Genomic DNA, 18,518 nt, shown 5'->3' with positions numbered 1-18,518 from the left:
CACATCTTCTGGGCACTTGTCCTGGCTTAGGAACTGAATAGCTGGTTAATCACCATGATGGGCTACAAACTCATAGAAATACAGAAAAAGGAGTGCTGGTCAGGGAGAAATGAGCTCTAAGTGCTTTTTCTCAGCTTGTCCTTTGCTTTTTCCGGAGCATTATTCTCTCCCAGTCTCCAATAGCCTGCTATTTTTATTACAGATCAGGAAATTGTTGGGTTTTTATGTAGTTGAAGGGACGTTTTCCTACTTCAGGGTTGTTGTGTTGTTGGTTTTCTTTCCTGGGGGGTGGTGGTGGTAGCTAAGGGTCACTTATAAACTTATATAGTATTTTGAGTTGAGTGGAAAAGGGTATAAAAACTCCTAATAGTCAAGAAATCTTAGTTCTAGTGCTGACCCTGATAGAAAATTTCTGTTCTACAGAGCATGTTTGATACTTTGCAAGTCCTGGCAATTGTGCAGTTTAGGTAATTTCTGAGGAGTTATTTCCTTTGCTTATGGAGAAACTTGAATTGCACAGACTTGAGGGAAATGAGGGGGGTACTGAGTCCTTTTTCAAGGTATGTGAACAGCATCTGAAAGTCTTAATTGAAGTTGACATCCTCTGTGCTGGGCAAGGTACTTGAGCAGTTTGTCTTGAAAAGCTGAAGTTTCAAGATGAATTCAGCCTGATTTGGGTTACAAGTGATTTCAGTCCCTGCTGAGCTGAGGGTTTAGCAGATGCAGAGCATGGAGTGTATTGAGTGAGCTAAGAATATTTCTTTTAGTTGGTGAGCACCCTAAAAATTAAACAGGTGAGAGAAAATGGTCAGGTTTTAGCAAATACCAAATTAAACAATGTACTTCTGTACATATGTTAAGAATGGGACATGTAGGACAAAGTTAATTACTGTGAATATTTTTCTGCACTCATCTATGTTTATTAATGTCTTTCATGTAGGATGCTATTTAGTGAATGAATAAAAGGAAAAAGAACTGTGATTTGGCAGATACAAAAAGCTAAAATACAACTTCTAGCTCTAATTCCAGTGGTTTTGACACTCATCTCCCTTCACCTAAGCCAAGTAAATTTAAGTCCTTGATTAATTAATTCGTGCCTTACTAAGAGGAATGATTCGGTTTGTAAGCATTTGTCACTGCAAGTATCTTGAGCAGATTTATTTCAACTGATTTGGAACCTTTCATGGAGGCACAACTACAGGAAATGTAATGCCTGCCTGACTTGATATTTTCCTTCAAAAGTTCTCTCAGCAATAGGGTGGGAGCAGGTGTGTTCCAATATTTAGATTTTTAGTCTCTTCAGTAGGGCTGATGCTTGCTGGACAGACCCAACATTGCTTGGTGGCTGAGAGACAGCTCTTGCTTGGCTTGAATAGGAATGATCAGACATGGAAAGGAACAAGTGGATGATGAATGGACTTGGAACAACCCTGGTCCAGTGGTTCTTGTGCACAGCTGTGATTTGCAAGAGCTTTTGAAGCAAGAACCTCAGCACCTCACATGCAAGCCTGGCATTGGTGTGGCTTAAAATGGTTGCTCTGGAGGGAATTGAATTTGCAGCCTGAATCATTAACTCTGATAGATCAGGATGTTTGCCTCAGTCAGCATCTCTTTCTGGGTCTTTCCCATCCTTTTTGAGTTTATTGATGCTTTTCCTCACAGCTCTATACCTTTTATAGCTGAATGATCTTTGCTTGCTTTGAGGGCTGATCCCCTGATACCAGTGCAGCTTGGTGTAAGCCATGGAAATACCATTCTGCAATAATCTGACATTAAAATTTATATAATTTATATAATAAAAATTTACATTTTTAAAATTTGAGGGGGGGGGAGTCAGAATTCTGTGATTGCCACAGGCTGTTGGAACAAAGCCCTGAATCTTCCTTTTTAGAAGAAAGTTGTCTTGAATCACAAGTGTGTTCCAAAGATCAGCTGACAATGAGGACTATAATACTACATAGTCCTGTTGGTGTTAAGCTGTTTGGACAGCTTTCACTAATATTCATAAAACCTTGCAAGAGGTGCACACAAATATGGAATAAATATTTAAATACATTTAACTGTGCTTTCAGTAATTTCAGAGGATAAGCTGGCCCTGTGTGTGAATAAATCAGGTTTTGGGCTATATTAGTCTGATGCAGTCTGGACAAATACCTGAAAATAATTAAAATTATCAACATGTTGGTATTGCAAGCAACCTTACACAATGTCATTTTGCATAAAAAGGGCAAGTCAGGGGAAAATGTCCATACATTATGGATTTAATTGGCAGCCATGGTTATTAGAATAGAGGGTTATTTTCATTGCTGATCTACTTAATGTGAATTTAGTATCTGAGAAAGGTTGGGAGGTGAAAGATGAGTGTAAGGGTTGAGTTGTGAAAGGTTTAATTCTTTTGGACTGGCAGCTCTGGGCATCTGACAGAAGCTGCAGGAAGAACCAAACCAGCAGAGGCAGAATTGCTGCTCTGGGATGCTCCTACTTTTGGTGTGAGCTTATCTCTAGCTCTGAGCTGTATTACTTGAAACTCTGGCTTTCTGCTCAATTTAATTGCAAGAGTGGTAAAGACAAGGGCACAATGATAGCACTGGTTCTCTTCAAGATATCAACCTTCTAAAAATTTGCTGGTGAGGCTGTGTGTACCTTTATATTGCAGCCAGCTGAGCATTACTTGTTCTGATACATCTGCTGGGAGAGGGCTGAAAGAACTGAAAGTTCAGCAAACTGGTAATTTTTCTGTGAAGTGGTAAAAGCTTGCTGCAGACATGGAGCATTTAAAGTCACATTCCCATAAATTTCTTTCCTTGGAGTGGTAAGAGACACCAGGCTGCTCTTGAAATGTTTCCAGGTCCAGTATGTGAATTATTTCTGTTTCTCATGCTGGTAAGTGAGGGTTGTTTGGGAAATACCTGAGGAAGCTAACAAACATGAGTTGGGAGCTAATTGTTCAAGGCTGTACCTTTTATTCATAGATGTATTTCCAGTGGTCTTTTTCAGAAGGAAAAAATAAGTTTTGAACCTGTTTATGCTAATTTTGCTCTTAATAACCTGACCTTTCAGTAGTATTTCTTGTGGCTTATATTCATGGTAGTTCAAGTAGCTAAAACCTGTGGTATTTACTTCTCAAGAGAGTTGCAGCTCCAGAAATAAAATGTTTCTCTGTGGACTTAAATGAACAGAAAATAGACTTTTAGTTGTCCCAGCTTTGGAATACTCCAAAATTACAAACATGGGTACAATGCATTTGCTCTGATGTTTGAAGGAGAAGCTTGCTTTGGGAACATTGAAGAAGAGCACAGGACAAAAAAATCCTTGTTCAGAAAGGTTTGGGAAGAAAAAAAGGGCTACTGGTGCTAAAAAGGGACCTGACTGCAGCACCAGGATGCTGGAGATGAAAGGGAGGGTTGTTGAGAGGGGTTTTCCCCATCATGTTCTGGTAGTTCTGCTAAGATTGCAAGTTTAAACAACCAACCTGTAAGGTCAGGCTTGGTCCAACTCCCTTTGATCCACTGAATTTGACTCATTTGCTTAGTAATTTCCAAATGTTATTCAAGTAATGTACATTAACAGGATATTGACTTCTCTTGAGGCAAACATCAATGTTTATTGAAAGGAGAAATAAATATTGACTGAAGTAAAGCCAAAGTCAATTTTTTCCTCAGAACTATAAACCTGAGTGTTCACTAAAATGCCAAGTAAATATACAGTGTTTGCCATTGAAATCCTGATAGCTGTGTGGTGTATCTATCTACATCTGTAGATATACACCTATATGTATAGATAACATTATCATTGCTGTTTACATGAAAAACATTCCTGTTGTAACATAAAAAGAATTTGCCAAGATTTAGGCTGTTCACAAATGGAAGCATGGCTATGGAAATGTGATTTTTATGGTTTTGGCAGTCACATTCAGTTATTTTATAGTATAGTAATCTTTGGCAGAAAATGGTTTGCATTCTAAATTTGAGGGTTTTTTTCTGTGTTTTTTTAAAAATTATTATTCCCAAGAGAGTAACATCAGTAGTACATTTACTGCAAATATGAACTTAGACTTGTTAAAGGAATTTTGACTGATTTGTTACCTCACTAAATGTGTGTGTGGTAAACATGATTTGTGTGTTTTTGAAGTATCATACCTGAAAGAATATTTATTAGAAATTATGTATTTAGGAAAGTATGATCCAAAATAATTATTTGTCAGAAAAAGTGTTGCAGGCAACTTTGTTGCTGCACTCTGGTTACTCAAGGATGGGGTTCTAAGGGTGCCCTTGCATCCAGTTTAAGCCCTTGACAGAAATACCAGTTTAGAAGTAAAAAACAAGCTATGTGAACAGAGATGCAGCTCTTTAAGCTTAGCTTTGTGAAGATGCCAACAAGTTTGACTTTCTAGTGAAGGCTTTTTTCATCCTCCTGGAATTTTACATAATATTTTAAGTTGCTGGTTTGTTCCGGGATTCAGTCCTGAATGACTCTTGTCATGAGCAAAGGAGCAGTGGCCAGTGAGGGTCCAAACAGCCTGTAAGGAAGCCAAATGATGACATGAGTTCCTTCCAGCTCTCTTGAGAGAATATTAATGGGTTTTATGAACCACTGCATCTGGGTGAAACTATTAGTACTGTCAGTACTGCAGGCGAAAAACTTCATTTAATTCTCCAAGCAGATATTGCACACCTGGTTTGCACTGGTAGTTTTAACATGAAGTGGTTTTCCTCACTTCCCAAGCCAAGTGGAATAATGGCTCTGTGGTCTTCATCCTTGTAGCAGTGGATCTGTGTCTCAGAGGACTGTTTTTTAGTCTTTCTCATCTGACTGGTTGTCTTTATAATTTTTTCAGGCAGTACCTCCCATGCAGGGGAAGTGTCACGTTGGCTGTGGTTGAGGGGTTTGGTGCTCACCAAGGGGATTCATGCACAAAAGTGTCTCCTGAGTAAGATTTCCACTTAAATCCAAGTGACAGTGACGTAGTTGTCTTTGTGAAATTTGCCATGATGTCCAGAGTGGGGAGATTTTCTGTACTGGTTTTGTTCCCTTCTCTCTGGTGGGATCTTTGCCTCTGACTGCAACACATGCAGTCTGTATGCAGAGCTTGAAAAATATGCCTAGAAAAAATAATCAGACATCAGTCTTTGTAAACTGAGTGTGTAAACTGAGAAGAGATGTTGTAAAGCAGTAGGTGAACTTCACATTTTTAACCACCAGTATGTGCTGTTTCATGCAGGTAACCATCAGGCTGCCCCATGCTTTTCAGGAAGCCAGGACTTGAGAATAAGGTAGGGAGGTGTTTCAAGCAAAATGAGAGGAGGAGGAGAAGTCCCTGGTACTTCTGAAGTAAAGGAGACACTAGAATGAACTTACTGAACCACCTGATACAATCATAACTGGTTTGGGTTGGAACAGACCTTAAAAATTCAGGTAGTTCCAACACTTCTGCTATGCAACCAATCCCTCTGCTGAGTGTTAATGTTTGGTTTTTTTGTTTTTTAGGAAGTTGCAGGTTGTGTATGTGGAAGTAAAGCAATGGTTTAATTTTCAGTTCTAGTTTGAAATACCTTACAATAGAAAATGCAATACACACCCCCCCTTTTTTTTTTTTTTTTAAAGCTCAAATGAGTGATGCTACTTCACAGGGAACAGTCACTGAGTAACAGGGACTGCCAGGGAAATGCTGAAGCAAGCTGTCTTCTATTTTCAAAGCAGGCACTGCAGCCTTTGAAATAATCTTGTAGATGTTGTATGATGGAATACTAAATAGAAGACCAATTCCAGATCTTTTGACAACGTTCTGTTATGATGACTTTACTCCTGTTGTATCAAATGATTGATGTAGATGTAATCATGGTGGTGGATGTATGTTAATGTGGCAGGGTGACATTTGATTTCTGGTTGGTTTGAATTCTGATTAGCTTAAGAAAAATCTGTGTGGTTGGAAAAAAAGTCTACTGTACCTGTATGAGGAATCTGGTGCCTGCCTGACATTTATTTATTTTTATCAGTGTGAAAGGGTCAGCAATCCTGATTATTCAGACTTCAAAGTGAATTTTAATGCTTGTGAAAGGATCCAGATTGACAGGCAGAGCAAGTGATGCCCTTTCTTCACCTGAGAGCCCAAGCATAGACAAGAAGGATGTTCCTGTCCTGCATTCTTATTTATGGGAGGATAATGTCAGTAGTGCCAGATGTGATTCCCAGTGATATTCTGTATTTTGGCCATGTGGGTTTGTATCATAACCTGCTCTATGTGGCTGTGCAGGGTTTTTGAGGGAAAGTAAAATTTCATGGGCTGTTTCATCTGGGAGAAAAGCAGGGGTTGCTGATGGAGTGGCTGTGTGTAGAGATGACAGAGATGAAAAATGTGTGGAATTTGAGTTACTTTCATCTCCCCTTCTGCACCTTCTTTCATCTCCAAGGTATTGCAGAGCAAGGGTTGGGACTGATTTGTTACTGGGAAGGTCAAGATTTTTTTTTTTTTTTTTTTTTTTTTTTTTCCTGGAGGTATAACTAATTCCTGTTATTTTATTTTGTACCTTTTATTACTGTTCTGGCCTATTTCTTGTTTCCAGTGGAGTCTCTTGGTGAGCTCTTAAGAGCTGAAGTGGTGATTTCCAGCTCTTGTCTGCTGAAGACTAAAAGCACCTGTGTCCTGAGTCCCCCTGACTTGGAGTTCATTTTTTTTTTCCCCAGCAGCCCATGTGGTGCTGTGCTTCACATTTGTGACTAAATCTGTCTTTTGGTGGCTGCAGTCCTTACACAGCAGCAAGAATATTTATTTTTCCTGCTCTGCCTTAGGCTAGAGTGAGCAAGAAGCTGGGGGAGAACACAACCCAGGCTGACCCAAGGGATATTCCATGTCAGATGGTGTCATGCTCCCTCAGGGAGGTTTTTTGGGGTACCCATGCAGATATGTGCATACCCACATGGGATTCAGCTGCTCTGAGGGTTGGATAGGCTGGGTGGAATGGAAAAAGGCTCAGTAATTCTGTGTGAATCTGCTTTGCTCACATCAAAAGTACCTATAATGTTATAAAAGAGAGAGTAGTAAAAGCATCTTCTGTGATTCAGGCTCTGGTTCTGGATATGAAAACACAGGTGTTTAAAACACTTGTTAATTACAAAAGGTGGAAATGCAAATTCTGCTTCCCCCCTCCCTTGCTGCCTAAATTCTGCAGTTTCAAATTAATTTTCATAAAGGTGAGCTGCCCCATGTGCTGGCAGCAATTGTGGGGCTGCCTTGGTGCATGAATAATACCTATTTTATGTTTTCTTGGGATAAATGTGGTTAAGTTCTAGGGAAAGCAATTGCCCATACAATTCTGAATCCTCCCACTGAAGTGGGACATAAAACTTTATTTTGTTGAGGGAAAGGAACATGTTCAGCTAGCAGCTGCTGAGAAAGCTATATTAACACTTATAGGTAGCTTTAGGATGAGCTTTAGGATGTTTTATGGGTTATAGACAAGCAGGTTCAGTTTGTCCCCTCTTATCCCATAGCCTGGAAGGTGTCACCAGACAGCTCTGCTCTGAGACCTCTGACTTGGCTGACAAAAGGCCCCCAGGTTTAATTTGAAACTACTCAGAGAAGTAGTACCAGTGGCTAATCACCATTAAATGTTGGACTTATTCTTAATTTGAATTTGTCTGGATTTAATGCCAAGCCCTTTCTCAATGCTGGGGCTTTGCTGCATTTGAAGAGCACTTTAGTGCTTGATGCTTCCTCCTGAGAATGTTCTGACACCCCCTGATCAAGTCACTGCTCAGCCTTCTTGTGATAAGCCAAACACATTGAGCTGTTTCACTTGGTCACTTGAAGACATTTTTTCCAATCTTTAATTTTTTTTTGAGGCTCCTTTTTATTTAACACCACCTTGGAATTTTCAGTAGTGTTTTCTCTGCATCCGAAGAAGATATTTTATTCCCCTGATCCCAGTGTCAGTGTATTTAGATATAAAAATGACCTTTCTGGTCCTTTTTTCCCCTAGATGTGTGACTTTAACAGGAGTAAAATGTGCTTGATTTAGAAGGGCTGCTTTACTACTGGGGTACCACAAAATATATTTAAAGCTAAATACAAGTTACTTACAGCTTATTATATAGCTTCAAGATGAGAGGATTCTGCAGGTTTGTTTTGTTTTTTTTCAAGTCCATGTGAACAAAATGACATTCAGAACCGTTTATAAATGCTCCTATTCTTGTTAACATGTGTTGGAGGCTGCTGTTGGAAATAGGTAATAATGGTTTGCATGTAAGAGAAATACTTTGTTATTTATGGAGATGCATTGAATGCACTCTTGATATTTGATCCACAATCAAGTATTTGTCATCTCCTTAAATGATTAATATGAAATAATTTTGGAAAATGCTTGGAAAACATGACTGACATTATAGTTTATGTCCAGTATTTTGTGGGGTTTGATAACTTTTTCTGTCCCGTGACTCCTCAAGTTCTCATCTGTGAACTGGTGGTGATTTGTGAACTTCCCTAGTTGGAACTAAGTAATGTGGGGTTTTGGTAAATAAATCTATAAAATAAAAATTTAGAGTAAAATGAGGATTTGCTTTGCAGGCTCATATGCTAATATTTCTTTGTTCCTCTCTCCTTTAAGTATCCTGAGGTGTTTGAGATGGTACATGACATTATTTTTCCTCTGAAGTTTTCTTTGAAAAGATTATGACTTCAAAAATATTTAACTCAACTTAATGTTGAAATTACTTTCCTGTTGTTCAGCTCCCTGAGAAGATCAAATGAATCTTTTGAGTTGATCAAGCACCAATTTTAAGAATGAATTATTTACACAACTTTAATCTTGATGTCACCAAACCTGCTTGCTTGTCTCTGTGTCTGATGCATCATAATTGGAAAAATACACACAGCTCTAAATATGTAAAATTTTTAAAGTACAAAGAAAGTAAAATGTCATTTGCAGATTGAATTAATCTTATAATAAAACTTGAAGTTAGTGTTTTGTGAAACCTGATTCTTTACCAGCCTTGTTTTAAAATAGTTAAAATGAGGAGATGTTTGCAGCTACACTGAGAATTATTCGGTGTCCTCACCCTGGTGGTACAACATGGCACCTTCTTATGGTAAAATAATGCAAAAAAGGGAAAACTGAGTAAAAGGAATGATTCTGAAGAAGATAAAAGGTATAGAGTCAGCTAATCAGAGGGGTTTATGCTTTGTCTGTGGTGTCTACAGATGGATAAAACCTGCCAAAAGGAACTGGTGCTGCATCTCAGTTGGAAGGGATCAGTGGTTTTCTCAGCCCTGTGCCATACTGCTTGTAGGGCATTTCAAAAGGGCCAAGTTTGATACAGAAAAGCACATTCCAGGTGCATTGAGAGGAAAGGGGAGATCCAGTGGATGTAGTTCCTCAGCCCTTGCAGATCTGATGGAGGTTCCACCTTTTCTGTGGAAGGTAAATAGGGAATGGCAGGTTCAGCTGTCAGCAAAAAGGTGAAACTGTCAGCGGAAGTGCTCAGACTAAAATAAAAATTGTACCTTTGTGTAGCCTGCTTATGAGATAAAATTAATTTTGCAGCAATGAATTAATTGCATACTTTACCATAATACTCCTTGCCTGCTGCAGGAGCTGGAAAAAAAAAAATACCTTGAGTAACTTTGGGTAGCCCAGATGTACAGGAGAAAAATGTGGTGTGAAACATTGGCATTAAAACTGATGAAAGCTTCAATCTGTCCCCTTGTTTAGGCATCACCAACACAGTGCAACGTTTGGATGGGATATTTACCAAAGGAATATGTGAAACCCCAATTTTCCACTGAAAATAGTTTGATTTAAAAGCCTTTTGAAACTGGTGCTTGGCTTAAATTCTCCCTCCCTCTGCTTGTTTGTCTTTGCGCCGTGCTTTCTGCTGGGAAGAAATTTAATTAAATAATTTTATTATTTTTTAAATTATTATTTTATTTTTTTTTTAAGTGCAAAGGGAGACTCTGTCGTGGCAAAAACTGTTGAGGAAGAGGAGCAGCTTCCTGAGCTGAGGAACCACTGTGGTCCAGCAGACTGGGTCCAGCCATCCTCTCCTGCAGTTTAGCTTGAGCCTCGTACAGGTGTAGATACAAAGTCTTGGTGAGGTTCTAATTCTGATGCTTTTGCTGTGTTTGGCCTCAGAGAGAATTAATTCTAGACAAAAATTTAAAATCTTCTTGAAAAAGCAGCTTGAATCCCCATTCCATGTGAGAAGTATGGATAAAAAAGGGAAGCAAATAAACGACAAGGCGACTCCTAATGAAGCAGTAAAACTGAGAGATGAAGCAAGATGCTCCTTGCTTTATGCAGTTGCCAAGGCATTTTTGAGAAGTATTCTTTTTACCTCAGTGGGAAACAAAGCTGTGTTGTAAATTCCATTATTGTCATGGTGTTCAGAGGCTGCTCCAGCAACTTGCCCTGTGACAGCCAGCTGGAGCCCCCATGCAGAGGGTATCTGAGACTCCAGAGAGAAACTGGTTTTGAGATGTTTGACCTTCTCAGGGGATTTCCTTTTGGAGCCTCCTGTTTGAAACATGAATCTGGAAGTTGCTTTTAAATGCTGAGCACTGCAGATGATTTGGGAAGTGCAGCTTTGGCTGCCAATAGGTAGGTTAAACAGAGAGAAAAAGAGTCAAGAGGGAGATGAGGAACTCCAAATTGGTGGAAGGGAGAAAATGTAGGGATCCAAACAAAGAAGGGTTGGTACTACAAGGAGAAGAAAGACCTGGGAAAGAAGAAAATAAAATAGAGTGTATCAGAAATAGAATCTCTGAGTTAGGCACATTTTCAAAGCTCCATAGCCTTCCTTAATCCTCCACATTTGCTTTGAAAATATGCCCATCTGATCTGTGCTCTGAAAGGATTTTGTTGGTTTCTTTTTTTTTTTTTTTTACATAAAATGTCTTTTGACCTCCATAAAAAAGCAGCACACTGACATCAGTAACAGTGACCAGCAGTTCATCTTCCATGGCTTGGAACCTATGTCGTGGCCTTTTAATCTTGCTTTATTTTGGTGATTTCTGTGTGTTACATGTCTCTTGCCTTGGTTTTGTTGCCAGCATTTCTTACTTGCAGGAACTAATTGCTTATTTCTCATTATTTTTGTTCCAGTAGCCTCAGTTCCAGTAATTTAAAGTAAGTTCTTTTTTCCTTTTTCAAGTTGAGCATTCTTGGAGATGGGATGCACTGCTGTGCCAAATACTGATGGGGTATCAACTGGTATCTCATAAAAGAAAAATCTAAGAATAGAAAGCTCATTGAAGAAAATGCTTAAATGGGATTAGAAAGCCAGTATGAAACCAGACTGATTTGATTCAAGCCAAGATCCCTCTAGTGCTGGTAACAAAGGATTTAATACCTTAAATGTGTTTAAAAATAGTCAGATTGTTGCCATGTGTATTAAAAAAGAAAAACTATGCTTCTTGGGCTTAGTTCTTAGCAAAGGTTGTGTAGTTTTGCATATTATATTTGCAGTAATTTCTAAACATAGGCATGAGTGATGGTTTTGCATGAGGAATAACTCCTGGTTTGGTTCCCCCTGATTCATTGATCAGAGTATTGCTTCTGACATTAGATTCAGCTAAAAGTAACAGACAATAAAATGGCTGATTACTAAAGTAGAAGATGTGAATTCTTTCACATTTTTATGCATTAAAGGCTTAGGATTCCTGAATTTTAATATAAAATACAACGAGGTGTATCAAATAAGATTCCCCTATTTTTGCTTTTTATAATCAATTGCAACGTGCACATTCAAAAGGTGAAAAATGGCTTTAAAGAGCTTTTAGCCTCCTAAGAGAGAGAAAACACATTGCCAAAATCTCATTAAACACTTGATGTGTGGGGTTGCTTCTTCCTTTCCCTTCACCTGATAGATCCAAAGTTCCATCATCTCCCTGAAACCAGTTGGGCACACAGGAGCCAACTGGGGCTGTGAAATAACTCATCTATATGATGTGACACCATTTCAATGAGAGGAGAAACAAATATTCATTATATTTTTTTTTTTAGGATCCTGGGATACATTTTCCACTGTATTTCTGGCTTTGTGCCTCCTCCCAGCCCTCCCTGCATCCTCCCTGAGCTGTGCTGATACCTTACAGAGCTTGGGATGCTTTCTCCTCTGGGATTGGGGTTGACCCTTTGGGAACTGTCTTGAAATAAGTGTTAAACAACACCTGCATGAAAAAGGTGGAGTTTTCCTTTTTTTTCCCCTCAAATCTCCCTGTTCCTTTTAGAACATCTGTATGAAGGGGACAGAAGAGCAGATAGTGGTTAAAGAGAAGAGCAGATGCAGCCAGGGTTGGTTTTTACCAGCAAGAGGGTAGTGGAGTCCATCCCCACCAGAATTTTTTAAATTCCAGACATTTTTTTAAATTCCAGACATTTTTTAATGCCAGACATTTTTTAAATTCCAGACATTTTTTAATTCCAGACATTTTTTTAATTCCAGACATTTTTTTTAATTCCAGACATTTTTTTTAATTCCAGACATTTTTTTAATTCCAGACATTTTTTTAATTCCAGACATTTTTTTAATTCCAGACATTTTTTTAATTCCAGACATTCTTTTAATTCCAGACATTTTTTTTAATTCCAGACATTTTTTTTAATTCCAGACATTTTTTTTAATTCCAGACATTTTTTTTAATTCCAGGCATTTTTTTAATTCCAGGCATTTTTTTAATTCCAGGCATTTTTTTAATTCCAGGCATTTTTTTAATTCCAGGCATTTTTTTAATTCCAGGCATTTTTTTAAATTCCAGACAGTTTTTTAAATTCCAGACATTTTTTTTAATTCCAGGCATTTTTTTAATTCCAGGCATTTTTTTAATTCCAGGCATTTTTTTAATTCCAGGCATTTTTTTAATTCCAGGCATTTTTTTAATTCCAGGCATTTTTTTAAATTCCAGACAGTTTTTTAAATTCCAGACAGTTTTTTAAATTCCAGACAGTTTTTTAAATTCCAGACAGTTTTTAAATTCCAGATTTTTAAAAAATCCCAAGTAAAATCTTGAGAGTTTGTGTTTTCCCTCTTGGGCTAACCATGGTAGTGATGCACATTAACTTTCTGCAGTGTATGTCATGAAGGAGAAAAGACACAAATTTTGTTCCTATTGGAAACAATTCCAGTAGAATAAATCAGCTGTTTAAAGCTGTACTTTGGAGTTCAAAGTCAAATTATCCTGACTTCAGCATGGTGGACATCCCAGTAAATGACATTACTAAACCCAAACCAAAATATTTTAAATTAAAAATATTTTCAGGATGTCTTCCTTAGCAGAGGTGACTGGGAGTAATCAGACTTTTTAGTTGCTCAGAAATAATGCCTCCTGTTGATTTTGTCTTCCAAAAGAAGGCTTTAAGAACCTGTTGGTGCTGGGAAAGAAAATAATGGGTACTTTGAGCAGCATTGGAGCTTCCAGAATTCACAAGTGTTCTGGGATCTCTGCTGCCAGCTGCTGTTCTTCTTCCCAAACAAACCAAACCCAAACAAAGCAAAGAATAAATGACAAATGTGCTTCTATACAAATAATAGAAGAAATAACACCCTTAATTTCCTTCTTTTTAAAAAAGCAGTTAGTAATTTAAAATAGTTTATTAGTTTTTTTATTTCAGATAATCCTTTAGCATGAAGAACACAGTGACCAGTGTTAGGAGTTCAGTGGAACTGACAGAGTTTTAGGTGGTGATGCTCAGACACTGTAGGATTCTCATGGAAGGGGGAATTAATAAAATATTGAAATAATTTGTCAAAATGTCCTTTTAATTAAATGTTCACTGCCATGTGCATATATTTGGCTGATTGCTGTGACTGTTCACAGGTTCCCCAGTCACCTTTTTGTGGGGCCTTAGTGCAGAAATGTATGAGGACATCATCACATCTCTAAAGAAAAATTCAGCTGGACTGTGAGCATAAAATTTTAGACAATTTGAGTGATTTTTGAAGTGTTAAATGCTGTGCAACTTTCCCTTGGTGCTGTGTTATCCAAATGGTTCTGTCCAAATTGCCCAGTCCGTTCTGCAGCAAAGGGAAGGGAGAGCACAGTCATTGAGTGACGTAGAAATGCAGGAATGTTGTTTTTAGTAGAATATTTGCTTTTCTGAAGCTCTCCCTAATATCTGAAGTGTGGTTTTGCTACCAAGAGATGGCAGCAGAGCTCTTTGGGAGGCTGCCCTCAGGTACTTAAAGATTCAGTGTTAATGTGAAGTACTTTAGCAGAAAGTTATTATCTGAGTCAATGTTGTTCTGCTGCATTTTTCCAACTTCTCTCCCTATTTTTGCTTTAAAATAGTAAAGGAAGAATCAGCTGGAATAGAAGTTAAGATGATATTTTATTATTAAATAGGAACTAGAACAGAAAATTGTTTAAAAAGAAAAATGCTTTTTGTGTACACAGGCACATTTCTCATACCTGGTGTAGTAATATCCAACAAAAAATTTAAGTAGGTTTTTATTTGGCAGAATCTACATTTTGTTCATAGAACATCAACATCAAGACCAGCACTTGGCTTGTGAGGGTAAGAGAACCTGAGTTAAGCAAATCTGAAGATAAAACATTTTATTCAGAAGGGCAGCTTTTTCTATAAACTTATTCTGAGAAACATCCATCCTTTCTGCATTGCTTGCCTCCTAATTTAGTCTGAGAAGTAAGCAGCTGATAGCACAGGATGCTCTATGGTCTTGGTGAAGGATAAATAATTTAATTTCACTATTCAGCTACCCACCAGTAAGTTAATTAAATGTATTCTTGCTCAACACTGAGCATCTTTGGCATGCAGGGTGGAAAGGGGCAGAGGTAAAAAACCCAGAGGTTTTTATGATGCCCTTCCTGAGCTGAAGCTTTTCAGAGTCACCCCCCACAGTTAAGGAAGCACAAGGAAAAAAAGAAATCCTGGAGGGAAAGTAAAGAAGGGTTCATGAATGGCACTTGGCTGAGATCTGCAGCCTGGGTTAGAGAAAAAGGCAAAGGAAGGTGAGGGGAAGCACAGCTTGCAGCAAGCAAGTTCTTCCAGTCCTGACTCTCAGTGCTCTGAGGACCAAATCCTGACTTGGAAAAGATGATGTGCTGCTTCCTGGCTTAGTTCATAATGCACTCATTTCCCCCATACATACAATCCTTGTTTTTTCTGAGGATGATTTTGGGTTTGGTAACGTTTTTAGCTTAGGAGGGATAAGTTGTCAAACTATTCTTTGAGCTATCTTGACAGAGCAGATGTGTTCAGTCAGATCTCACCACTCCTTCCCCCCCTTTTTTTTTTTAATTGCCATTCAAGGAATCTGTTTACTCTGCAACAAAATGCATTTTTTTTTTTTACTCTTAATTGAGATATTTGGCTATTATTACATGGCTGGCTATTTTCAGTGAAGAAAATAGTTCCTAGGTGTAAAGTTAGTGTAAGGGCTGATCCATAGGTGAGTGAATTGGAGAGAAGATCTCTCTGGGCATTCCAGTGTCTGGCTTTGTCAGCCCATTCAGAAAGCACCTACACACATTCTGCTTCTTTTCTGGAGCCTTGGCCAGGAATTCATCATCACTGCAAGGTAGATTTCTGATGGTGAAAGTTTTATTGCAACCAGTGTGTCCATGAGGGCCTTACCTTGGCTGACCAACATTTTTCTGTGGGATCTTTGTTGTATTTTAGAGAATGATCAGGCTCAGAGTGCATAATCCTTCCATTTTTTTGAAAGGAAGATTTGCATTACCCTTTATTCCTTTCTTGTAGCTTATCAGATTACATGGATTTTCTTTATTATTGAAGTTATTTATTTGAAAGATTAAAATTTTAATATCCAAATATATTCTGCAGTAACTGTGGGAAGCTCTAGATGAGTGCTGTGCCATGTTGTGTATTTTTATGTAGCAGTCTCATAAAAGAAGGTTCATTATTTGATATTTTTGAGGAGGAAGATTGATATTTCTGTCATCATTCAGAAGACAGGGATTAAAATAGGAAGATTAAATTTTTTCCTTTCTCTGATATTATCAGAATACCTGTGATTTGTGCTGGACATAAATTTGTGACCATGCTTTTTTTTTTTCTTTTTTTCCTACCAAAGAGCAAGAGTCTGTAATATCCACTAGTTTTAGCTAGTAGGATTTTGGTTTTTCTTTGGATGTGCCATTTTCTGTAACTTTTAATTGGCTGAGACCTCTGTGATGAGTCTGTGAATTGATTTAAGCTTTAAATAGTAGTTAACTGCTGCATGGGTAGTGACTGATGAGTGGCTGTGTTATGTCAGCATACATCTAGGGAAAAGTTCTTTTTAGAATATAAACCTGCCTTTCTTAATAAAACCTGTTTAGAGGATGAGACTTCTAAAAGACCCTTATATTCATATTTTTTTTACTACTTTGCATTTAATGAATGTCATCCCAAAAGTGCTAGTAACAACTGTTGTTCAAAAAAAACCCCAAGAAAAGCAAAACAAAAAATAGACTTGACAAAGAAACCTCTCATGTCAGTTAAAGTTGAGTTTAGGACAAGGATACAAACTGTCCCTGCATTTATATCTAGTTACCATATAATTTTTTTGGATCTCAAGTCCCTGCAGAGTCATGGTTATATTCATGGAACACAATAGATGGCCTTCTAGACTAATTTATCTGAGGTTTTCCACCTAGATAAAACTTCTGAAATTATCTGTTTGCCATTGCTTCAACAGAGGAAGAGGAAAAAAATGTTTTTTCCTGTTCATGTGGCAATAATACTATTATGTCAAAAAAAAAGAAAAAAAAAAAAGGCAGCTACCACCACGTGCTTTTGGAAGATGAAAGATTCCTTGCACTTATGAATTAAACATTTATGAATGAAGTTACTGTTGTAATTCTGGATTCCTTCATTATCTGTAGTCATTTGCATTAGTATTTTTTAATCCTTTTAAGCTCTTGGCTTCAGTTATACCTTGTGAAATAGATTTGGAAAAGCTAATTGCATTCATGTTGATAAGCACTTTCTTTTAATTGTTCTCTTTTATTTTCACTCAATGTACCCTTCAGGTGTTCTGAGGTCTTGAATTTTTTTTTTTTTTTTTTTTTTTTTTTTTAATTTTTTTTTTATTTTAGAGCAGTCTGTTAATTCTCCCCTATATGAAGAGCCAGGTAGATCCTGTCTCTTACCAGGTGGGTTAATTGTAATGGTTCTTGACATTTATTAGGAATCCTTTTTAACTTTTGGTTTTTCCAGCTCTGGTTAGTTTATCCATCCTAAGGCAGTCACACCCATGATATTTCAATTTTTTCAGAATTATCCTCAGCTACATTATTTGTTCTGAAATAGTTTCCCCAGTACCATCTTATAGCAGGAAACTCACCACTCCTCTGTAACAATGAGCAGACACCAGGGTTGTTTAAATGGTTTAAAATAATAAAATGCTTAAAATTGGTCTTTTGAGTGCATATGTTATTTTTTTAATAAGATCTTTTAATTATATCATTATTCTTTAATAACACCTTTTAATTATATCATTCTCCTTCTTTGTAACATTTCCAAATAACATTCTACAAGAACTAAAATACTTTCCCTCACTGGCAACTTTGTCACAGCAAAAGCAAAAGAGTAAATTTTGCAGTATGCTCTTAAATGCTGTTTGTATCTCATAATAAAGACAACACTTCATTTACAAATAAACCCAATCCGATTCAAAGAAAGGTAAATAAAAGATACAACATCCAGCACTGTAAAAATTGTTTTTTATATATTAATATTTGTCTTGCCAAAATGATGGTGTTTCTTATTTTTTCAGTGTCATACATGGGTTTGCTCTTCTTAATGTTTTACAGGAAAACTTTTAGCATGGCAGATAGAAAAAAAAATAAATTATCTGTATTAAGCTGCAGCCAATTCACAAATTATTAAGTTATATGGACAGTGAAGCTGTGTGTTTGCTTGGCTGTTTTTGTCATCTTTGGTTTCTGTATGCATGTCATTAAGCTACTATAGCCCTTAGATGATTTTTTTATTCCCTGTCAAGCTTGTGATCATTTTTAGTATTATTCAGCAATGCTTGTCATCCTGAAGTGCACAATTAACTAACCAGCCTAATTTGGAAAATGAGTCTGCCATCCTAGGCTCTGAGAACTCTGAGAACTCCCATTATATTTTAGCATGTAAAGTCTTCTCATTTTCATTCCTTTGCCATTTTCTTTCCTCTTGATCATTTTCTCCTTTTAGCAGAGTATTACTTTTCTGAAGACACTTAGAATGAATGTTATTCACTGGTCATGGCAAACCTTCAATTAACAGACTTTGATGCAGTGTGTATCATTATCCCATTATCAAGTCATCCTTTTCTTCATTGATTTTCCAAGCTATTTATTTATTGTTGAGAAATGTTCTCTTCTCAATTAGTATTCTTCAGGGTGTCTTTCCAGTGTCTCCAAAACCATCCTGCACAGTGACTGTCATTTCAGAAGTCTATGAGGCTCACTAAAAACCCCAAACATATTCAAACCCAGAAACCAACCCAAGCCACTATAAAAGGACCTCTAAAAACCCCTTTTGTTTGCTTTGTAAAATTTTCTTGCAAAG

The sequence above is a fragment of the Heliangelus exortis genome, chromosome 10, assembly GCF_036169615.1.
Source record: "Heliangelus exortis chromosome 10, bHelExo1.hap1, whole genome shotgun sequence".
In the NCBI taxonomy this organism is placed as follows: domain Eukaryota; kingdom Metazoa; phylum Chordata; class Aves; order Apodiformes; family Trochilidae; genus Heliangelus; species Heliangelus exortis.
This window is presented reverse-complemented; position numbering follows the sequence as displayed.